The 25,031-nt window shown below is 44.3% G+C and overlaps 1 protein-coding gene across 22 annotated transcripts in view; it reads left to right on the top strand.

Annotated features, from left to right (window-relative positions):
- The window catches only part of LOC147124680 (adhesion G protein-coupled receptor L3-like), a 783,432-nt gene that overhangs the window by 89,187 nt on the left and 669,214 nt on the right, over positions 1-25,031 (top strand). The window contains exon 2 of one of the 22 annotated variants that reach the window (XM_085991363.1): positions 7,989-8,097. The exons of the other annotated variants lie outside the window; for them this stretch is intronic. The gene's annotated coding sequence lies outside the window, so the exon portion shown is untranslated. The remainder of the gene's footprint in view (positions 1-7,988; positions 8,098-25,031) is intronic. 22 annotated transcript variants of the gene reach the window in all.

Raw genomic sequence — 25,031 nt, 5'->3', positions numbered from 1 at the left:
CTAAGGATAAGGGGTAGGACATTTAGGACAGAGATGAGGAGGAATTTCTTCACCCAGAGAGTGGTGAACCTGTGGAATTCTCTACCACAGAAGGCAGTGGAGGCCAGTTCATTAAATATATTCAAGAAAGAGTTGGATATATTTCTTAAGGCTAAAGGGATCAAGGGATATGGGGAGAAGGCAGGGACAGGGTACTGAATTTGGATGATCAGCCATGATCTCATTGAATGGTGGAGCAGGCTCGAAGGGCCGAATGGCCTACTCCTGCTCCTATCTTCTATGTAAAATGTTTTTCCTCACATCTCCCTTGTATCTCTTGCCCAAAATCTTAAATCTGTGTCCTAGTCCTTGTACCATCAGCTAATGGGAACAGCCTTTATCTACCTTATCCAAACCCATCATAATCTTGTACACACAATCTCCTCTGCACCCTCTCAAGGACCTTCACATCCTTCCTAAAGTGTGGTGACCAGGACTGGATGCAATACTCTAGTTGTGATCTAACCAGAGCTTTATAAAGGTTCAGCATAACTTCTCTACTTTTGTACTCAATACCTCTATTTATGAAGTCCAAGATCCCATATGCTTTGCTAACTACTCTCTATGTCCTGCCACCTTCAAAGATCTATACACGTGAACCCCAGGTCCCTCTGTCCCTGCACACTCTTTAGAACGTGGCAAATGTGACACCCTTGTTCAAGAAAGGGTGCAAGGACAATCCCAGCAACTACAGGCCGGTCAGTTTAACATCAGTGGTGGGTAAGGTTTTAGAAACAATAATCGGGGAAAATTAACAGGCACTTGGGAAGGTTTAAGTTAATTAAGGAGAGCCAGCATGGATTTGTAAAAAGGAGATCGTGTTTGACTAATCTAATTTAATTTTTTGATGAAGTAACAGTGAAGGTTGATGAAGGGAATGCAGTGGATGTTGTCTATATGGATTTTAAGAAAGCGTTTGACAAAGTACCACATAAAAGGCTGGTTAACAAAATTGAGGCTCATGGAATAGGAAGGTCAGTGTCAGCTTTATAAAGGTTCACCATCAAGTCTATATTGCCTCTCCCTATCCCTTCTACCAAAATGCATCACCTCACACTTCTCTCTATTAAATTCCATCTGCCACTTGTCTACGAGCCTATCTATGTCCTGTTGCAGTCAACTGGTATCCTCCTCACTGTTTGCCACACCTCCAAGTTTGGTATCATTGGCAAATGTTGAACTTTTACTCTGTATTCCATTATCCAAGTCAAAAAAGCAGTGGTCTTTTGCACTGACCCTTGGGGAACACCACCTGTCTACCATCCTCCAGTCTGAAGAACAACCATTTACCACGACTTGCTGTTTTCTGTCCTTAAGCCAATTCCTTCTCCAAGCTGACACTGACTTTCCTATTCCATGAGCCTCAATTTTGCTAACCAGCCTTTTATGTGGTACTTTGTCAAATGCTTTCTTAAAATCCATATAGACAACATCCACTGCATTCCCTTCATCAACCTTCACTGTTACTTCATCAAAAAATTAAATTGGATTAGTCAAACATGATCTTTTTACAAATCCGCGCTGGCTCTCCCTAATTCACTTAAACCTTCCCAAGTGCCCATTAATTTTTCCCTGATTATTGTTGCTAAAACCTTACCCACCACTGATGTTAAACTGACCGGCCTGTAGTTACTAGGATTGTCCTTGCACCCTTTCTTGAACAAGGGTGCCACATTTGCCACTTTCCAATCCTCTGGCACCTCCCCCGTATCTAGGGAAGATTATGGCAAGCCCTTCCGCTATCTCCACCCCACTTCCCTTAGCAACCTGGGATGCAAGCCATCTGGGCCAGGTGACTTATCCACTCTAAGCATATCCAGCCTTTCCAGTACATCCTGCCTATCAATTTTCACCCCATCCATTACCTCTACCATCTCTGCTTCTACTGATATTTTGTCAGCATCCTCTTCCTTAGTAAACACCGATACAAAGTACTCATTAAGTAGTGTAGCCTTGCGCTGCACCTCTAAGCATATATTGTCTCCTTTGTTCCTAACAGGTCCCACCTCACCTCTTTCTACCAGCTTACTGTTTACATGCCAGTGGGAGATGTTTGGGTTCCCTTTTATATTAACTGCCATTCTATTTTCATATTCTCTCTTTGCCAGTCTTATTTTCCTCTTTACTTCCCCTCTCAACTTACTGTATTTGGTCTGGTTCTCGCTTGAAGAATTTACCTGACATGCATCATGCATCCTCTTTTTTTTGTTTCTTCATATTCTCTATCTCCCTTGTCATCCAAGGCTTTGGTTCCCTACCTTTTCCCCCTAGCCTGTACCCCTGAAACATCTCCTCCTTAAAGATCACCCATTGTTCCGTTACAGTTTTTCCTGTCAATCTTTGGTTCCATTTTACCCTGGCTAGATCCCCTCTCATCTACTTTAGATTGTTCCCTGCTCTTCTCCCGTAATAATCTAAATCTTGTGATACGATGATCACTCGTACCCAAGTGTTCTCCCACAGACACTTGGTCGACCTGGCCCACCTCATTCCCCAGCACCAGATCCAGCAATGCCTCCTTCCTAGTTTGGCTAAGAACATACTGGTCAAGGAGGTACTCCTGAACACATTTCCGAAATTCCTATCCCTCCTTTCACTTTACTCTAACATTATCTTAATCAATATTTGGGTAATTAAAGTCCCCCAATATCACCACACTATAGCACTTGCATATCCCTGCGATTTCCCAGCAGATTTGCTCCTCAACCTCCCCCTCTCACTATTTGGAGGCCTGTAGAATACCCCAATAGTGTGACCATACCCTTTTTTCCTTCTCAACTCTAACCAAAATGGATTCAGTCCTTGTCCCCTCAAGGTCACCCTCTCTTTCCAACACTATAATGTCTACCCTAATCAATACTGCCGCCCCACCTCCCTTTTTTCCTTCCCTATCTTTTCTGAACACCTTGTATCTGTGAATATTAAGCACCCAGTCCTCACCATTTTTAAGCCGCGTTTCCGTTATTGCCACTACATCATATTCCCACATGGCTAATTGTGCTTGTAGCTCACCAACCTTTTTTAAAAATTTGTTTAATGGATTTGGGTGTCGCTGCAAGGCCAGCATTTATTGCCCATCCATAATTGCCCTTGCGAAGGTGGTGGTGAGCTGCCTTCTTGAACCGCTGCAGCCTGTGAGGTGAAGGTGCTCCCAAAGTGCTGTTAGGTAGGGAGTTCCAGAATTTTGACCCAGTGGCGATGAAGGATCGACGATATACTTCTAAGTCAGGATGGTGTGTGACTTGGAGGGGAACTTGGAGGTGGTGGTGTTCCCATGTGCCTGCTGCCCTTGTCCTTCTAGGTGGAAGAGGTCGTGGGTTTGGGAGGTGCTGCCGAAGAAGCCTTGGGGAGTTGCTGCAGTGCATTTGTAGATGGTACACACTGCAGCACGGTACGCCGGTGGTGGAGGGAGTGAATGTTTAAGGTGGTGGATGGGGTGCCAATCAAGTGGGCTGCTTTGTCCTGGATGGTGTCGAGCTTCTTGAGTGTTGTTGCAGCTGCACTCATCCAGGCAAGTGGAGAGTATTCCATCACACTCCTTACTTGTGCCTTGTAGATGGTGAAAAGGCTTTGGGGAGTCAGGAGGTGAGACACTTGCTGCAGAATACCTAGCCTCTGACCTGCTCTTGTTGCCACAGTATTTATCTGGCTGGTCCAGTGAAGTTTCTGGTCAATGGTTACCCCCAGGATGTTGATGGCGGGGGATTCGGCGATGGTAATGCCGTTGAATGTGAAGGGACAGTGTTTAGACTCTCGATTGTTGGAGATAGTCATTGCCTGGCACTTCTGTGGCACGAATGTAACCTGCCACTTAGCAGCCCAAGCCTGAACGTCATCCAGGTCTTGTTGCATGCAGGCATGGACTGCTTCATTATCTGAGGAGTTGTGAATGGCACTACTGTGCAGTCATCAGCGAACATCCCCATTTCTGACCTTATGTTGGAGGGAAGGTCATTGATGAAGCAGCTAAAGATGGTTGGGCCTAGGACACTGCCCTGAGGAACTCCTGCAGCGATGTCCTGGAGCTGTGATAATTGACCTTCAGCCAGCAGAACCATCTTCCTTTGTGCTAGGTATGACTCCAGCCAGTGGAGAGTTTTCCCCCAGATTCCCATTGACTTCAGTTTTGCTAGGGCTCCTTGATGCCACACTCTGAGAAGTGCTGACTTGATGTCTAGGACAGTCACTTTCACCTCACCTCTGGAATTCAGCTCCTTCGTCCATGTTTGGACCAAGGCTGTAATGAGGTTGGGAGCCGAGTGGTCTTAGCGGAACCCAAACTGCATCAGTGAGCAGGTTATTGGTGAGTAAGTGCCGCTTGATAGCACTGTCGATGACCCCTTCCATCACTTTGCTGATGTTTGAGAGTAGACTGATGGGGTGGTAATTGGCCGGATTGGATTTGTCCTGCTTTTTGTGGACAGGACATACCTGGGCAGTTTTCCACATTGACGGATAGATGCCAGTGTTGTAGCTGTACTGGAACAGCTTGGCTAGAGGTGCGGCTAGTTCTGGAGCATTTGTCTTCAGCACGATAGCCGGGATGTTGTCAGGGCCCATAGCCTTTGCTGTATCCAGTGCTCTCAGCCGTTTCTTGATATCATGTGGAGTGAATCGAATTGGCTGAAGACTGGCTTCTGTAATGGTGGCAACCTCGGGAGTAGGCTGATCTGGATCATCCACTTGGCACTTCTGGCTGAAGATGGTTGCAAACGCTTCAGCCTTGTCTTTTGTGCTCACGTGCTGGGCTCCACCTTCATTGAGGATGGGGCTATTCATGGAGCCTCCTCCCCCCGTTTGTTTAATGGTCTACCACCAATCACGACTGGATGTGGCAGGACTGCAGAGCTTTGATCTGATCCGTTGATTGTGGGATCGCTTAGCCTTGTCTATAGCATGCTGCTTCCGCTTTTTAGCATGCATGTAGCCCCGTGTTGCAGCTTCCCCAGTTTGGCACCTCATTTTTAGGTATGCCTGGTGCTGTTTCTGGCATGCTCTTCTACACACCTTATTGAACCAGGGTTGGTCCCCTAGCTTGATGGTAGTGGTAGAGTGAGGGATATATCGGGCCATGAGGTTACCGACTGTGGTGGAATACAATTCTGCTCTGCTGATGGCCCACAGCGCCTCATGGATGCCCAGTTTTGTGCTGCTAGATCTGTTCTGAATCTATCCCATTTAGCATGGTGGTAGTGCCACACAACACGATGGAGGGTGTCTTCACACTGAGGACATGACTTCTTCTCCACAAGGACTGTGCGGTGGTCACTGCTACCAATACTGTTGTGCACAGATGCATCCGTGACAGGTAGATTGGTGAGGACGAGGTCAAGTAGGTTTTTCCCTCTTGTCTCTCTCACCACCTGTCACAGGTCCAGACTGGCAGCTATGTCCTTCAGGGCTCGGTCAGTAGTGGTGCTACTGAGCCACTCTTTGTGATGGACATTGAAATCCCCCACCAGAGTACATTCTGTGCCCTTGCTGCTCTCGGTGCTTCTTCCAAGTGGTGTTCAACATGGAGGAGTACTGATCAGCAGCTGAGGGAGGGCGGTAGGTGGTATCAGCAGGAGGTTTCCTTGCCCATGCTTGACCTGAAGCCATGAGGCTTCATGGGGTCTGGAGTCAATGTTGAGGACTCCCAGGGCTACTCCTTCCCGACTGTATACCACTGTGCCGCCACCCCTGGTGGGTCTGTCCTGCCGGTGGCACAGGACATACCCAGGGATGGTAATGGACAAGTTTGGGACATTGGCTGAAAGGTATGATTCTGTGAGTATGACTATGTCTGGCTTTTGCTTGTCTAGTCTGTGGGGCAGCTCTCCTAATTTTGGCACAAGTCCCCAGTTGTTGGTGAGGAGGACGTTGTCGGCTGGGTGTGCTGTTGCCGTGCCTGTAGTCAATGTCGGGTGGTCCGTCAGGTTTCATTCTTATTGTGTTTCGTAGTGGTTTGTTACAACTGAGTGGCTTGCTAGGCCATTTCAGAGGGCAGTTAAGAGTCAACCACATTGCTGAGAGTCTGGAGTCACAGGCCAGACCAGGTAAGGACGGCAGATTTCCTTCCCTAAAGGACATTAGTGAACCAGATGGGTTTTTAACGACAATCCGGTAGCTTCATAGTCTGATTACTGATGCTAGCTTTTTATTCCAGACTTATTCACCACACTTTGTGCGTTTACATGCGTGCCAAACCTGTCTTTGTATTCCTCGTAGTCCTTCTTAATCTGCTCCTATCTAATATGGTAGTACTTCCTTCTCTAGTATTATCCAACGCTCTCCCTCCTTTATGTACCTTATTCCTCTTTTCTACTTTTATATGCTGGTGCCCAGCCCCCTGCCAATTTAGTTTAAACCCTCCCCAACCACACTATGGAGTTAGATCGCAGATCAGCCATGATCTCATTGAATGGCGGAACAGGCTTGAGGGGTGGAAAGGCCTACTCATGTTCCGAGATTGTTGTCCAATCTCGTGTCAAGAATGGTGAAGTAATTGGAGGTTCTAATGATGCTCCTGGAATGGTATCCCAGCATCATTTGACACTTTCAGGAAAGGAAGGAAAACAATCAAATTAAAACTCAGTTGAAGAGCAGCATTTTTGCTTTCCCATCAATTGACTGTGGTTAAGCTTTTTGCACAAATCCTTTGTGCAAAATGCACAGAAATGAAATTCATGAGAGAACGCTACTTTTTCCTAGTGAGCTTAAATCAAAATCATACAATATGTGGGTCATTGCTTTCACAGAATTGTAGAGATGGCTTGTCTCCCCACCCCCGCACCATTAACTCCCACGTTCTCCAAGGATCTATCTTTAGCCCCCTCCTCTTCCTCCTACGTATTGCCCCTTACCATCCGCATTCAACTCTACCTCTCAACTCCCACTACCGCTGTATTGTTAGACTGCTTGTCTGATGGCCAGTCTTGGATGAGCCGCAATTTCCTCTAGCTAAATTTTGGGAAGAAGGAAGCCATCGTCTTTGGCCCCCACCACAAGCTCTGTAGCCTTGCCACTGATTACATCCCCCTCTCTGGGCACAATCTCTAACTGAACCCGACTATTTGCAATCTCTGTGTCCTATTCTGTCTTGAGCTAAGCTTCTGATCCTACATCTTCCCCATTACACAAAGCCTGCCTACTTTCACATCTGCAACATTGCCCATCTCCACCTCTACCTCAGCCCATCGTCTGTGGAATCTCTCATCCATGCCTTTGTCACCTCCAGACTTGACTCTTCCAATACAGAAGCAAAACACTGCGGATGCTGGAAATACTCAGTAGGTCAGGCTGCATCTGTGGAGAGAGACAGAGAGTTAATGTTTCAGGTTGATGACCTTTTGTCAGAACTATTTGACTATTCCAATGCTCTCCTGCCGGCATCCTATCCCGTTCACTGTTTGCTATCCTGATTACTCATTACCCTTGTCCGTGATGACCTACAGTGACTCCTGTCCCCCAACACCTCCAATTTGCATCCTGATGTTTACATCCTTTTATGGTTTTGCCCCTCCCTATATCTAACTTCCTCCTCTAGCCCTATAATCCTCTCCCCACAACCCAAACTCTCCTTCTCTAACTCTGGCTTCTTGTACATCCTCTGCCACCCATTAGTGGCTGTGCCTTCAGTTGCCTAAGCCCCATGCTTTGGAATTCCCTCTGTAAGCCCACCCATCTCCCCCTCCTTAAGACCCTCCTTAAAGCCCTCATCTTTGACCCAGTCACCCCTCCTAGTATCTCTTTTTTGGCTCCGCATCCCTTTCTTCAATTACACCTTTGTGAAGCACCCGGGACGTTTTTCTGTGCTAATGGCACTGTATAAATGCAAGTTGTTGTTGGTGCAGAATAAAGTGATCTACCATGTGCCTACTGCACCTCCGCTTGCAAAGTATGAAGTTTTCAAAAGGAACAGCAATTGCTAAGTTTAAAATAAACACTTGGGCAATTTTAATTTGCAGTGGGATACACCCGGTTGCATTTACTTCATCACACCACTGCTGAACACAATCATGATTCTGGCAATAACATGGTAAAGTGAACAAGGCGGGGCTGCTGCTTGTGTCTGAGGTAAGCAAAATAAGGGTTTCTTTTGAACAGTTCTGGAGAAGCTCTGCCCTTGAAGGCAATATAACAAGCTCCACAGTAGAAGGTGGTAGTGATGTTTTCTGGCTGTACAACTGGCAGGCTGAGCAGCACAACCTGCCTGGATGGACCAGTGAAGGTTTTTTTTCTCATGTGCTGATCCTTTGTATGTTACTGTCATTAGGGACTGTACAGCAGTCACAGTTAAAAATCATTGGCGTGTTAACAGCTGCACACGCACAAGCTTGTTTTTATGTTGCATTAGAAACCTCACAGACACATCTGCATAATTACCAGAGGCGGCTTTAGCTGCTTGTGAACTGTGGTGCTGTGTAGGTAGCAGAGCAACTTGGAGAACAGGGGTGCAAGAGAAAACAGCAATAGCATGGTAATACCTGCAGGTGCTTGGGGGACACCAGTGTAGTGTGTTTTGTTTTTGTCAACTTTTTCTATTGTCAATTCTTATGTAAACATACCTGTGCAAAATACGAGTTTTAACCAAAAAAATGTAAAACTGACTTATCTATTGACTTGTGTGTCTTTTAATGTCTTCATTAAAGGTTTTTACTTGAAGGCCTTGGCCTTTCCCAAAAGTCTGGGCATGATGTTGTTGATTTTGAACATTGAATTTTGAAAGCAAAATTATCTCCTGAAGGAAATGGATAGGATGGAAGGGTAGGACGGGAGCAGGGAAACTGGTTGAGGGTGAGGGGATCTCTGGTGTAGGGAAAGTGGATGGTGACTTGAGTGACTGTGGAGCAAGGAGGAGGTAAGGATATAGGTTCAATAGCTAGCTTGAAGGGGAAGAGGTAAAGGTAGTGATAGGCGTGAAGATGTGGTAGGAAGGGGAATGGGTAGTGGGAAGGTCAAGGGATGGGGAGATGATGGGAGCGATGGGATGGAGAGGCTGTTTAAGTGATTGGGGAGAGCGTGTGCAAGTATCCCTTAGGGCCGCATTTACCCTACAACATCACTACAAATGCAACCTACAGTAATATAGCAAAATACTGCAGATGCTGGAAATCCAAAATAACAACAGAAAATGCTAGAAAAACTCAGCAGGCCAGGCAACATCCGTGGAGAGAGAAATAGTCAACGTTTCGGGTTGAAACCCTTTGTTATGACTGAAAAATCACAGGAAATGAAACGGATTAAGGCCAGTTTGGGGGCTGGGAGAGAACCTATATAGTAATAATTGGACCAGGGCGTGCAGATGTAATTCAATCTCTGTTTTAAAGTGGTGGGAGCAGGGCAGTGACTGAAATGGCAGTACTACCCCGTTCCTGGTATGGCTGTTGCCATTTTCTGTTGCTCCTTTTCCTGTCCTACCATGACCTGCACCCAAAACAATAGAAGAGAAAAAGAGAAGCAGAAAGAAGTTAAAGGGAGAGACCGAACCAGAGCAGGTGACACATATAGAAACAGCAACAAGACAACAGGAGCCATCTGCTCTCTGCAGTGACATGGGATAAATATAATCAAACTCTTCAGTCACTGCGCACTTCCCGTCACGCTAGAATTATAGTCTCCCACCAGTGATGATGCTGCAAGGCCTCTGCTGGTGGAAGGGTCCAATTATAGTGGTTACAAGTTTATATTGACAATTTTAATTATGAATGTGGATATTGAAATTCATAATAGAAATATAAAAATAAGGACAGACTGTATTGGGTAGATTTTCACTTGAGCAGTGCTCACTTTGCCCACACAAAGTACTTGCTGTGAGACCCAAGCTATTTTGACAGTCTGGCCTCATTTGGTTAGTGCCAGTGGGCTTGAGCATTGCTCTTCCTGGCTCAATAAATAGCTTTTTTTTTACAATAATTTACCTGGGTTGTTTTCTGAGTGGCTTGCAGTGGTCTTTGTAAGGACCCACTTAGCATATTCTAAATAAGCTCCCGGCAGAAACAGGTGGCCATCTAGGCCACCCTTGCGAAAGTCGCAATGAAAATGGTGGCAACCATACTGTGGATGGGGCAGTAAGTGGTACAATGCTGACAGTCAATTTGAATGTAATACATTATGTTCATTGTCTAAAGTTATTTAAGAATGTTGATTATTAATGAATGAGTCATTTGATGTTCTAGGTAGTTAATCCCCCAAAACTAATTTTGGGTAAAATTCTAAGCCCTGCTTTTAAGAAGCACTTCCTGAAGCAGTTGTGGAAGATAAACCTGATGTAGATTTCTGTTCCCGCTCAATATAATTACTTGGCTTAGGATCTACACTGGCATTACTTTGGTTACTTTTCAATGGTTTGAAAGATTGCATATTTTTTGCAAATATAGTGGTATTGTAAAAGACTTGAGGTACGCTGTAGCTTCAACGATGATCTTTGTACAACATGCAGTGCTTCGTGGCTTTTGTGCTTTTCCTCCATAGTAATTTTATTTCTGCAAAATTGTTTCTCCACTTATTTGCTCAGCATCTGTCTTCGTGTTATGTGGTTGACTGCTGCATGTTTCAAGAGTACAGCCATTGTGTGAATTGAGAATGGTCTGTTGGACAAGGAATGCACAGTAGGTATTTCCACACATCCTGGCCCAGTTTGGTGTGTGTTTTCTTTCTGGTTACTGAGACCTCAGCTGCTTGGCAAAATATGACAGTGGTACTGTAAAGTCTGTGGGTTGTGCAGTTAATAAATACACAGACTTCAGAAGTAACAAACAAACAGGTCTTTACTATTCGAAGGTCCGGGCGAATCTGCCCCAGCAATCCTGCCACAACACTTATATACTGGTGTGGTCACTATCGGTATTACAGTATACAGAAGCCAAACAAATAGTGCCACACCTAAAGTAGTTCTCTTAAAGGTGAACGGTTACATTCAATAGTTCCCTTAAAGGTAGACGGGTACATACACTACAGGTACAGATCCATAAGTTTTGAATCATCTTGCAATGCATGAAAGCTCTATGTGAATTAAGTGGACAGCTAGAAACTCTGACAGCAATTGTGTCTTCAGATTGTAGCCATAGTTCATCTTAAAGGTGCAATTCTGCTACATAATGTGAAATGCAGGTTGAGCATTTGAGATAGGATCTGATCTACTCAGCATAAGTAGAAGCTGTGCAAGGTGGGAAGGAATGGAAAGAATTAACATTTTCTCCTCTTAGTACTATTTTTGCATTGGTAGGTTGGCTGGTTGTAGCTCTAGAATGGAAAAGAAAGAAAGACTTGCATTTATATAGAGCCTTTCATGACCTCAGGATGTCCCAAAGTGCTTTACAGCCAGTGAAGTACTTGGAAGTGTAGTCTCAACAGGTGACCATGTATGTGAGGTGATGCTCGTTCTGCCTGGGGGAGAGTTCACCATCATAGGATATGGTTTCAGTCTCTTTGTAACCCCAATGTAGCTTCCCATTGGAGGCATGTGTGTTGTTTTGTTTGGTGCTGGCAGGCTGAATGGCAAAGCGCTCAAACCTGTCCTCTTATGCAGACCAGCAATGTCGTCGTGGCTGTTGTCCTGTGTGGTTTTTCCATGGCCATTGATGAACGGAAAGGTCCCTAGACGACACTTTTTGAAGTGACTAGGCATGTGAACGTTGATGGATCTGACTGCTGCAGAATATAAATGGAGCCGGTGACTCGCTGCTTCTGCAGTATAAACGTGACAGAATTGGAGAGTATCTTTTGAAAGGGATGTTGTGAAGTAGACCGATGTTGGCTACCTAACATGAGTAGTGTTTAGTACCCTTCCCTTCAAAAAGAATCATGTTGATGTGGAAAATGATATCCGTGGACTGATAGAAGATGACAAACAGTAATGAATTTGAGATTTTATGCTTGGCTATTGCTGAGGTCAGCTGCTAGATAATGGGGCTGACACAAATTGAATAACGCCTCCTTTCAATTTGACATGTTTAATTTTATCTGGGGTTTTAAAAGGAGCAGCTTGAGTAGTGAGAAAATGAAATACGGTGTTGCAGTGATAAGAGCAGGAAATGCTGCTGGAAGGTAACAGGCATTCATTATAATCAGTCAGCCTTGGCAGAACAGTGCCAGTGCCGATATTGACCCCTGTGGCAAATTAAGCCTAGATTGACAAGTGTTGCGTGTATACATTTAAGCTGTTTGACACCCTTCTGCGTGTGTGCCTTATTTCACAGAAGAAAGCACAACATGCTAAGATTAGGGGAATGGTTTCATTGTGAAAGGACGATCTTTTTGTCAGATTTAGTACTTGGTAGCGAGAAGTGATTTGTTTTCCACGTGTAAATGCATCAAAGATGACTATTTAAATAAATGCAAGATTCAGTACAGAGAAATATCTCAAACAGGAGACTGGAGAAGTAACATTTCATAGCAGCTGCCTTAAGAATTTAATTGTAAAAGATGAAGTACGCTGACTATTGTGCTGATACGTTTTTTTCCCCAGAATTTTTGAAGATTGCCAGGGTAGGCCAGTGCTGGAGTGAAGGAAAGTGCCGACTCTTGAACTGGAACTCAATTTTGTGAAATTGATATTTCCAATCTAATTTAATAACCACTGGAATGAAATTTGCACTTCTATTCAGATTGAGGGTTTTTGTCAGGTCAGTCTTGCATGTAAATACCAATGCATAGTGAATGGAGGTTGCATTCATTCACTCATGTCCTTTCCCTTGTCTCAGCATTTAAAATATTGAGTTTATGTTGGCTTGTGTGATGCTGTACACTTGTGAACTTATTCACATTCTGTACACACATGTTTGGTCATAGAAAGTTGCATGAAATAGTAATAGTATTTTTGGAGATATCTTTTTCTTTCAAGTTACTTAATGGCATAGGGACAAAAGTAGGCCATTCAGCCACTCTAGTCTGTTCCACCATTCAATGAGATCATGGCTGATCTGTATCTTAACTCCATCTACCCACCTTGGTTCCATATCCCCCAATTTCAGTTTTGAAATTTTCAATTGACCCCCAGCCTCAACAGCTTTTTGGGGGGGGAGAGAGTTCTAGATTTCCACTACCCTTTGTGAAGAAGTGCTTTCTCGCATCACCCTTGAACAGCCTAGTTCTAATTTTAAGGCTATGCCCCCTTGTTCTGGACTTCCCCACCGGAGGAAATAGTTTTTATCTACCCGATCAACTACTTTGATCATTTTAAACACCTCAATTAGATTACACCTCAATCTTCTATATTCAAGGGAATACAAGTCTAGTCTCTGCAATATGTCCTCACAATTTATTAACCCTTTTAGCCCCAGTTTAATTCTGGTGATTCTGTACTGCACCCCTCCACAGAGGTTAAATAGACTGCCAAGTGTCACATTGAGCTGCACTGACCAGAAGTCCCAGATTTGATCCCCAGTTTGTGTTGAGTTTGCTGTTCTCAGTTGGGTGATACAATTGGCTTCATGGTTAGGGAGGAAAGTCAGCCAGCATCCCCACAATCATCCAGGGACCCCTGCTGCGAAATACCCACATGTGGATACTGAGTGAGGACAGGATCATGCTCTCCTGTCTTGGCCTCAATGATGGAATAGTTTACTGATCTGGTTTAGGCTCACATGAGATAGCAGCTTTGTTGGCACTGTACAACTGCAACCAATACAAATCGACCTCTTCAGGGGAGAGCAGGAGAACATTAGATGTGAAACAAAAGATAGCACTCTTGTATAAACCAAATTATTGTTGCAGTTATGAGAATTCTTTCCATTTTAAAGAGCTTTTGGCCTGTAACTGTCCTTTGGTTTATCGAAAGATAGCTTTTGCAAGTTTTCCTATTTGTGCTTCTGTTGTTGGGAGCCATTAGAGCAGCAACTGTGCACCTACTCCCTAGGTTTATCTTGCTAAAATTGTGTTGCTTATATCAATGGCCAAATCATAGACCCATGAAAATATACAATTCTGTTGTTGAGATAAAGGAGCCAGTTTTAACCAAGTAAACATAGGCATTGGTGCACAGATGTAACTGTCTCATCCCCAAGCTACAGAGACGACAAATATAAAAGTGCCTTCAATGTGGCATCACGTCAGATTATTTTTATTACCTCAAAGGAACGTGTTGTGACTCTATCTTGATGCCAAGATTTCTGCCTGTCTGAATACATAAAGCTGATTTTGTGTGCACGGTCCTCTCTGGCAATGTCACCCTTCGTTACACACATGACATTGGTAAATATAAAGGGCTGATTTCTGAGCTGATGTCAACTAGGTGCTATGCAAATATCCTGCCATGATTTGTGTGGATATGGCTTCATTTAAATAAAGTTTGCAAAGGGAAAATTTCAGTTGTCTAAACCTAGCTTGCCAGTAATGGTCTGTAAAAGGTTATCAAAACGTTACAGAACTCTGAGGTCAGAGCGAAGTCAGACATTTTTTTGTTGGATACGCATTCTAGACTTGTTTGTTAAAAATTAATTGCTCATACAAGATTGAGAGACTTTGCAGCAAGGTCAAAAACACACTGCAGAGAATGCAGTTTTGTGTTCAAAGCAGTGTGTCCATGCCCCTCCTCCTGCATAGTGAAGTGGATGGGAACAACTAGCGGGACCTCTGCTATGATGCGCCCCCATGGTCAAGCCGCTTGCCAAGCTTCACTGCCTAATCCTAGAAATAAACACCGATCTCTCCTAAGCTTAAAAAAAAAGTAGACGCTTGAGTGAGGTACTGGAGGGAGCCTTTGACTCTTAACGCTGTACCCACTGTGTCATCGGCTTCAAGAATGGAGGCAAGAAAATTGGAGGGAAGAAATTAATATTTGAAGAAAAGTATTTTATTATTAGCAATGAGTGGTTGAAAATGTGGGCGTTGTGCATATTCTGAAGCAGCCAATTCCTACATTAACTAACATTCAAAGAACTGATTGAACAGCATAATTTGGATAGTCAGCGACTATTGGTACAATGTTTTTATCTACTCCCTATTTGGATCATGTGATGTGCCGCTTTTTAGAAGTTGAACGGAAAGCACAGGATGGCGAAACAGAATGGAAGGCAAGACAACTGGAGAAAATTGTTTAATCGGACATTTGTGGAACTGTGAAAGAAATCACAGAGCAGCCAAGAGGAATGTGCACATAGAAGGATTTTGAGGTAATCAGGCTAATTTGAGATAACTGGTTGGAAGATGTACCCGAGAGGTAGACAGGGAATATAAGAATAGGACAAGAGAGATGGGCAGCCAGGCCTTGCTGAGACTTTGTGCTCAAACTTACTAAGTGTAGCTGCAAGCGAGAGAGAGCAATTGGTGTTCATGGAAGAGCCTGTGGGAATTCCTTATTGTTTTACAAATCTTTGTCTTTAATTTTTGTACTGTTGTATCTTTTCAGTTGTTGCATTGTAATCTGTGGAGCAGTGTTCTATGAGAACCAGACTTGTTGATCTGCACTGCGACCATTGTGTGATAGCTCAGTCGAAGCTGAGATACACCAGGAATTTTTCCATTTATTTGATCTGTTCTTTGAATCGTGGGGGTAATTTTTTACTTTGGGGAATAGTGCAAAGCAGCCGCTATCGATTTCAAGGTACATGAAAATCGGGAGAGATGCATAATGGTGGCTGAATCGATATTGCCTGTTTTACACTATCACCTGAAGACAAAATTATCCCCATTGTTTATTATTGCATAATTCTCTTGCCGGGGTGGTGGATGCCTAGTAAACTTTAATTTTTCAGCCCTGTGCACCCCTTTTTCCTGTAATGTTGTATTTTGCTTTTCTAATACCTTAGGCTCCTGATACTGAGGAATCTGATCTCTTTGCCTTGCAGGCCACATACCATAGCATTGTAGCAAGAGACAGATTTCTGCAAATGTGTAATGGTGCAATTGTTTCAGTCAAAGCCTTTGACTTCCTGTCTGGCTGGCTGCTGGGTTTTTCCCTCCATGGCCATGGAAGGTTTGTATCAGAGCAGTAACAGCAAAATGATATTCCTGGGGTACTGGGCGGGGGCAGTTTTGTTATTAGAGGCCAGCATTTGTATTGCACTGGGGCCTGCAAAAGCACTAGAGAAACCCACCTCTTCCAACCCACAGACAAATTTCAGTGACTCCATTTTAAGCAGACCACCTGGCACTAGTGCTGAATACCAGTGATGACAAAGATAAATGGCTACCCCTCTCTTCCTCAGGCGACCGAAGGCTGCACTGGCACACTGAAGGCGGTGTTGGACTTTGTCGTCGATGTCTGCCCTTGTTGACCGTAGGCTCCTGAGGTATGGAAAGTGGTCCACGTTGTCCAAGGCTTTGTCGTGGATTTTGATAATCGGTGGGGTGGGGGGGGGTGGAGGCGGCAGTACTGTGTAGCAGGGGCAGGTTGGTAGAGGACCTTTGTCTTACGGATGTTTAGTGTAAGGCCCTTTCTCTCGTACGCTTCGGTGAAGGTGTTGACGATGGTTTGGAGTTCGACCTCCGGAGGAAGAGTGTTTGAAGACCAGGACCTCAAACCCGGCACTAAGCTCATGGTCTACAGAGCAGCAGTGATACCTGCCCTGCTGTATGCCTCAGAGACATGGACCATGTACAGCAGGCACCTCAAAGCACTGGAGAGGTGCCACCAATGTTGCCTCCGCAAGATCCTGCAAATCCATTGGCAGGATAGGTGCACCAACGTCGGTGTTCTTGCTCAGGCCAACATCCCCAGCATCGAAGCTTTGACCACGCTCGATCAGCTCAGATGGCCGGGTCACATTGTCCTCATGCTCGACACGAGACTCCCAAAACGAGCGCTCTACTCGGAGCTCCGACAGGGCAAGAGAGCCCCAGGTGGGCAGAGGAAACGCTTCAAGGACACCCTCAAAGCCTCCTTGGAAAAAGTGTAACATCCCCACTGACACCTGGGAATCCCTGGCCCAAGACCGCACAGTGTGTAGGAGAAGCATCCGGGAAGGCACCGAACACCTTGAGTCTGTTTGCCGGGAGCAAGCGGAAGCCAAGCGCACATCAACCCAAGCACCCCACCCACCCACCCCTTCAACCACTGTCTGCCCCAACTGTGACAGAGACTGTAGGTCCTGCATTGGACTCATCAGTCACCTGCAAACTCATTTTTAATGTGGAAGCAAGTCATCCTCGGTTCTAAGAGGAGAAGTGGCTACCACTCTTGACACTTGAGCTGGGCTGAGCCTATCATTTGAGCTCTGGTCTTTACAGGTCTTCTCCTGACGACCAGTTCAAGATGGGATATCGGTCACCATTTCAGCTGATAGACGTTTTAATTCCTCCATGCTTGCTTAGCTAGCATTGCAGTTCCTCAGCAGTTGCCTCACCAATTTGTGGTCTATATTAGGCTTTGCACTTTTATTTGTACTTGTGCTGTTACCCATTTATTTGCAGAGGCTCAGCTTTTGCCACTTGTGGCTTGACTTTGAAATTGTCCTTTGTGCTCCTTGAAGTGTTACTGGTAGAAGAAATAATTCAGAGGCTGATGTGTTGAGGTAATGTGTGAATAGACAATGGCATTTTGCACAGAACATTTTGTGAGCTATATCTCTATTTTTGTATAACATACATGAATACGCTGCAGTGAAGCAGCACAAGTGTCCCAGTGTCACGGAAATGCTGAACAAAGATTTATGGACCCATAGGATGTGTATATTTTTTTAAATTACAAAATTATTTGATCTCGTGGTTAAGGACATACAGGAGAAAGGGAACACAGTCTAAGACTTGGCTGCTGCAGTGTGTTCGTTTTTCCGAATGTTTTCAAACACTTTCTGACTCTTCTTGAATGACATGGATGATGCATTCACACTCCAGGGAGGGGGTTCTTTGCTTGTGCCTTCGCCTGTCTGCCATTTTCCCCCTATTCATTTTATGGGCAGGAAAAGTGTGGGCTGGCTAGTGCCGAAATGGAAAACCCCAGCCCACAATGTTTATCGTCTGTGCGAAGCTAAAACCGCTGCGTGTTGTAATTTCAATGTGCCTGAAGTGTGCTCAGATGGAATCCTCCCCCCCTGTAATACAAACGTTTCACAAAGACTTGTGTTTTGGTTGTTTCAACACTAACTGTGACGTTAATATTGGAGATTTTTGTTGGAGGGGAATGGCTGTCGAGCATAATTTTCAAATGTTTATGCATCATAAATCCTGTGTCCCATGTGATGAGTCTTTTTAACTAAGTGTCAACATTTTGTTGCAGAAAGACAGATGCAGGCAGAGGACAGTGTAAATATTTGTAGCTGTGTGACTTCAGTTACTTAGAATCACGTTCCTCAATATTACAAAGTTGATTTTTGTGTTGTCAGACACCGTTTCTGTTATTATATGAATAGTTTATTAACTCAACTTGTGATCCAGTAGATGCAGGTTTGTGATGCAATAAAACTGGCTGGCGGTAACCAGAAGTGCTTGGAAATGTGATGCATTGTCCCATTTCTACCTGAAATTCTAGTATTCCTCTGAGGACTTGCCATTGCTAGAATGACGAGTGAGAATTGCATGGGCCAGTCATCGACTCACCAAGGACTTTGTCCCTCGGGCTGACCAATCCAAAGGTGTCACGTGGCAATTCAAACCTTTTGGATTGTAATCCTTTAGAGGCTGAAAAAGCCAACAGTGACAAAGTGGCACTGATCTACAGTCTGCCTTTTGCTTTGTTGCGACTGGTCATGGGGAATCCAATTGATATTTGGCTTAACTTGATGTGAAAACTCACTTAGCTTTGCATTTTGCCATTCATGTCAAAGGGGTTTGTTCCCAGTTCTGCTTGCCTTTGCAATCTCTTTACAAGACAGACGGAGTGAGAGAAACCAATGCATTTTGCAGTGTAGTTAACACTTTTTTTATTCTGCAGTCTTTAGATGGTGCCTTAAATACTAATTTGAACTCTCTGGCTCATTGTCTAAATGCAGTGTATGGACCAGGATGTTCCTGGTTTGATTCCTATCTGTGCTGAGTTAGCTGATCTCCGTCAGGGTGACATTAGGGTTACTGTAGTTTTGCCTCGGTGCTCCTCTGTGAGCAGAAAATCAGTTCATTTCTTAGTGACGACTTCTTCTGAAAAAGCATGTATGAATGTCAGCCAAGCCCAAACCTGTCCTCCTCTGTTACATCCCTCATGTTAAATAGCCTGCCAAAACTCTGTTTCTGCTCTCGTAACAAGAATGGGCACATAATTGGAGGGCTGCTGGCAGCCAGTAAGAATTGGCACCTCCAGGAGAAAGGGAAGGAGTTATCATGGCACAAGATTAATGGATAAATTATCTGTAACCTCCACCGGCCTTGTTGCCCTTTGATCCTTTTGCTCTTGCATTTTGCGCATTTGTCCTTCCCTTTGCCCCACCAATGCTGGCAGAGCTTTCAGCTGCCTTAGCCTTCCTGGATTGAACTCCCTTCCTAACTCCATCACACCTCCACTTCTCACTGCACCTTTTTTGAAACCAACTCAAGTATCACCTTTTCAACCGAGCTTTCCATCACCCCATCCCAATCGCTCCCTCCATGACTAGGTGTCTGTTTCCCTATCGATGTGGAAATATGATTTTGCCCTTACTAGTGCATGATGGGATACTTGACATCTAATGTATTTTTGTACCATTGCCTGTGGACTAAAACCGAGTCAGCAGCAACTAACGTAATCTTCTGACCTATTGCAATTAAGTTAATCACAACCTGCCAGAACAATACATTGCAGAACTATTGGGTAACCGCACTGCTAATGACATCTGGCCAAAGAATGAAAACAATTCTGTTAAAGGTCAATCTCGTTTCTCTTTATCTGCATGAATACTACATGATCATATAGAACTTGTGTTCTTCACTGTATAAATATGATAATCAGACATGAGTGAGCAAATCATTTTTTGGTAACAAGATTCAAACAAAACCTCCTGACAGAATATAATTAACTAACTTTGTCTGAAGACATTTCTGTCCTGCTGACCTTTTGATTGTCCTTGTTTAAACTCTTAATTCGTTTAAGATGATACAATACCATTACACGTGATCTATGGAACGCTTGCTTGTTTGAGTGTATAAATATGCTGCATTCGCTGATGTCCTTTAGAGATGTTGGCCTAGCCTTTGTCCAGGCAGCTCTCTCCTTGTATACACTTGTATGCAAGTAAAATAAAGCTTTGCTTATCTGACGGTACAGTTTGTTTCAGAGTCTTACTCGGAGTCGAGACTTCGACACTACCCAGAGAGTGGCTAGAATGAAGGTTCCATTCTTTTTTTAATTGAAGCCAGAGAATCACCTGCAATGGCTTCTCTTTCCACTCCTGCAGTTACTGCTAGTGTGGCCTCTTACTTCTCATCTACATACTGCCCCTCGGTGACATCATCCAAAAACGTCAGTTTCCACATGTATGCTGACACCCAACTCTAACTCACCACCTCCTGAGTTTAGAAGAATGAGAGGTGATCTTATTGAAACATATAAAATTCTGAAGGGGTTGGACAGGGTAGATGCTGAGAGAATGTTTCCCCTCTTCAGGGAATCTAGAACGAGGGGGCATAGTCTCGGAATAAGGAGTCGCCCATTTAAGATGGAGATCAGGAGGAATTTCTTCTGAGGGTCGTGAATCTTTGGAATTCTTTACCTCAGAGCTGTGGAAGCTGAGTCATTGAATATATTCAAGGCTGAGATACAGATTTTTGAGCAACAGGGGAGTCGAGGGTTATGGGGAGCGGGCAGGAAAGTGGAGTTGAGGCTAAGATCAGCCATGATCTCATTGAATGGCGGAGCAGGCTCGAGGGGCCGAATGGCCTACTCCTGCTCCTATTTCTTATATTCTTATAACTAAGATCGCCTATTTCCACCTCCGGAACATCGCCTGTCTCTGCCCCTACCTCCATTCATCTGCTGCTGAAACCCTCATCCATGCCTTTGTTATCTCTAGACTTGACTATTCCAACGCACTCCTGGCTGGCCTCCCACGTTCTACCCTACGTAAACTTGAAGTCATCCAAAACTTGGCTGCCCATGTCCTATCTCGCACCAAGTCCTGTTCATTCATCACCTCTGTGTTGACCTACATTGGCTCCTGGTTGAGCAACGCCTCAATTTTAAAATTCTCATCCTTGTTTTCAAATCCTTCTATGGCTTCACCCCTCCCCCTCCCTATCTCTAACCTCTCCAGCCCCACAACCCCCTAGATATCTGCGTTCCTCTAATTTGGGCGCTTGGTCACCTGCCCTAATATCTCCTTATGTGGCTCGCTGTCAAGATTTTTTTTATTTTTTATAATACTCCTGTGAAGCGCCTCGATGTTGTACTATGTTAAAGGCGCAATATAAATACAACTAGTAGTTTGCAGTACTAAGTATGAAGTAGGGTAGGAGGGGACTTGTGTGGAGCATAACACTGGCACAGTTGGGCCGAATTGCCTGTTTGTGTTGTAAAATTCTATGTAATTCTGAAGTACCTTGGAATGTTTTTGATGTTTAAAAGTGCTATGTAATTTGTGTGGGACACAGGAGAAGATTTAAAATGGCTGTTAGCTATGGCTCGGTGGGTAGCACTCTTGCCTCTGAGTCAGTAGGTTCTGAATTCAAGTCCCACTCCAGAGACTTGAGCACAAGAATCTAGGCTGACACGCTAGTGCAGTTCTGAGGGAGTGCTGCACTGTCGGAGCTGCCGTCTTTCGGATGTGACGTTAAACCAAGGCGCCGTCTGCTCTCTGGTGGATGTAAAAGATCCCATGGCACTATTTCGAAGAAGAGCAGGGGAGTTATCCCCAGTGTCCTGGCCAATGTTTATCCCTCAATAAACATCACTAAAACAGATTATCTGGGCATTATCACATTGCTGTTTGTGGGAGCTTGCTGTGTGCAAATTGACTGCCGTGTTTCCTACATTGCACAGTAACTACACTTCAAAAGGTACTGGCTGTAAAGTGCTTTGGGACATCCGGTTGTCATGAAAGGCGCTATAGAAATGCATGTCTTTCTTTAAAATCATTAGTAGTTGCGTTTTCAGTTTTTGCAGACAAGCAATTTGTATATTTGTCAATTCTGTAAAACTTACTGTAATGAAAATGACTGGACTGGTGTATGCTTGATGTGATGCCAATGTGTGTCCCCACTGGAAGAAATAGAGTAAAAATACATTTCTGGGTAAGCATAGAAACATAGAAGATAGGAGCAGGAGTAGGCCATTCGGCCCCTCGAGCCTGCTCCGCCATTTAATGAGATCATGGCTGATCATCCAAATTAAGTACCCTGTTCCTGCTGTCTCCCCATATCCCTTGATCCCCCTTAGCCTCAAGAAATATATCCAACTCCTTCTTGAACATATTTAATGAATTGGCCTCAACTGCCATGTGTGGCAGAGAATTCCACAGGTTCACCACTCTCTGGGTGAAGAAATTCCTCCATCTCAGTCCTAAATGGCTTACCCCTTATCCTTAGACTGTGACCCCTGGCTTTCGACTCCCCCGCCATCGGGAACATCCTTCCTGCATCTAGTCTGTCTAGTCCTATTAGAATTTTATGTTTCAATGAGATCCCCTCATTCTTCTAAACTCCAGCGAATATAAGCCCAATCGACCCAATCTCTACTCATACTTCATTCCTGCCATCCCAGGTATCAGTCTGGTGAATCTTCGCTGCACTCCCTCCGTGGCAAGAACATCCTTCCTTGGATAAGGCGACCAAAACTGCACACGATACTCAAGGTGTGGTCTCACCAAAGCCCTGTATAATTGTAGCAAGGCATCCTTGCTCCTGTACTCGAATCCTCTCGCTATGAAGGCCAACATACCATTTGCCGCCTTAACTGCCTGTTGCACCTGCATGCTTACCTTCAGCGACTGGTGCACAAGGACACGCAGGTCTCGTTGCACTTCCCCTTCTCCCAATCTATTGCCATTCAGATAATCTACCTTCTTGTTTTTGCCACCGAAGTGGATAACCTCGCATTTATCCACATTGGGCAGATGCAGTGTAATCAGCCAAGCTGTCCGAATCATACTGGAGTTTCTCTGCATCATCCTCACAGCGCACACGCCCACGCAGCTTTGTGTCATCTGCAAACTTGGAGATATTACATCTAGTTCCCTCGTCTAGATCATTAATATATATTATGAATAGCTGGGGTCCTAGCACCGATCCCTGCGGTACCCCACTAGTCACTGCCTGCCACTCGGAAAAAGAGCCGTTTATTCCAACTCTTTGCTTCCTGTCTGCCAGCCAGTTCTCTATCCAAGTCAGTACCTTGCCCCCAATCCCATGTGCCTTAACTTTACATGCTAATCTCTTATGCGGGACCTTATCGAAAGCCTTCTGAAAGTCCAAATACACCACATCCACTGGTTCTCCCTTATCTATTCTACCAGTTACATCCTCAAAAAATTCCAGTAGATTAGTCAAGCACGATTTACCTTTTGTAAATCCATGTTGACTTTGTCCGATCCTGTCACTGTTTTCCAAGTGCTCTGCTATTACATCTTTTATAATGGACTCTAGCATTTTCCCCACTACCAATGTTGGGCTTACCGGTCTATAATTCCCCGTTCCAGAGTCTATAGAATTTTGGAAGAAGACCAGCAATGCATCTACTATTTCTAGGGCCATTTCCTTAAGTACCCTAGGATGTAGATTATCAGGCCCTGGGGATTTATCAGCCTTCAATCCCATCCATTTCCCTAGAAATACTGATTTAGTTCAGTACCTCCCTCTCATCAGACCCTATGTTCCCGGACATCTCTGGGAGGTTATTTGTGTCCTCCTTTGTGAAGACCGGACCAAAGTATGTATTTAATTGGTCTGCCATTTCTTTGTTCCCCATTATAAATTCCCCTGATTCTGATTACAAGGGACCTATGCTTGATTTCACCAATCTTTTTCTCTTCATATATCTATAGAAGCTTTTACAGTCAGTTTTTATGTTCCCTGCAAGGTTACTCTCATACTCTATTTTCCCCCGCTTAATTAATCGCTTTGTCCTCCTTTGCTGAATCCTAAACTGCTCCCAATCCTCAAGTTTGCTGCGTTTTCTGGCAAGTTTATATGTCCTCACCTTGGATCTTATGCTATTCCTAATTTCCCTTGTTAGCCATGGTTGAGTCACCTTCTTTGTTTTATTTTTATGCCAAACAGGGATGAACAAATTGTGTAGTTCATCCATGTGATCTTTAAATGTTTGCCATTGCCTATCCACCGTCAACCCTTTAAGTGATGTTCCCCAATCCATCCTAGCCAACTCGTGCCTCATATCATCATAGTTTCCTTTTATTTAAATTTAGGACCCTAGTCTGAGTCAACTACTTCACTCTCCATCTTAATGAAGAATTCTATTATTATGATCACTCCTTCCCAAGGGGCCTTGCACAACAAGATTGCTAATTAATCTGTTCTCATTACATAATACCCAGTCTAAAATGGCCTGATCTCTAGTTGGTTCCTTGAAATATTGGTCCAGGAAACCATCCCATATACACTCCAGGAATTCCTCCTCCACAGTATTGTTACTAATTTGCTTAGCCCAATCTATATGTAGATAAAAGTCACCCATGATAACTGCTGTGCCCTTATTGCACGCATCTCTACTTTCCCGTTTAATGCCATCCCCAACCTCCGCATTACTGTTTAGTGGGAGTTGTATCCAGACCCCCAATGTTTTCTGCCCCATGGTATTTCTCAGCTCTACCCATACAGATTCCACATCATCAGAGCTAATATCCTTCCTTACTATTGTGTTAATCTCCTCCTCTTTAACTAACAATGCTACCCCACCTTCTTTTTCTTTTTGCCTGTCTTTCCTGAATATTGAATACCCCTGGATGTTGAATTCCCAGCCTTGGTCACCCTGGAGCTATGTCTCCGTAATCCCAATTATATCACATCCGTTTACATCTATTTGCGCAGCTAATTCATCCACCTTATTACAAATGCTCCTTGCATTAAGACACAAAGCCTTCAGGCTTGTTTTTTTAACACTCAGACCTTTTAGAATTATTATTTACTGTGGCCATGTTTGATTAAACCCTTGATTTCTCTGACTGCCACTTTTTTGCTTTTCTCCTTCCTGTCTTTTGCTTCTATCCTTGCTT

This window comes from Somniosus microcephalus, chromosome 1 (assembly GCF_052327205.1).
Source record: "Somniosus microcephalus isolate GS21.2 chromosome 1, FLI_Smic_1.0, whole genome shotgun sequence".
Classification (NCBI taxonomy): domain Eukaryota; kingdom Metazoa; phylum Chordata; class Chondrichthyes; order Squaliformes; family Somniosidae; genus Somniosus; species Somniosus microcephalus.
This window is presented reverse-complemented; position numbering and strand designations above follow the sequence as displayed.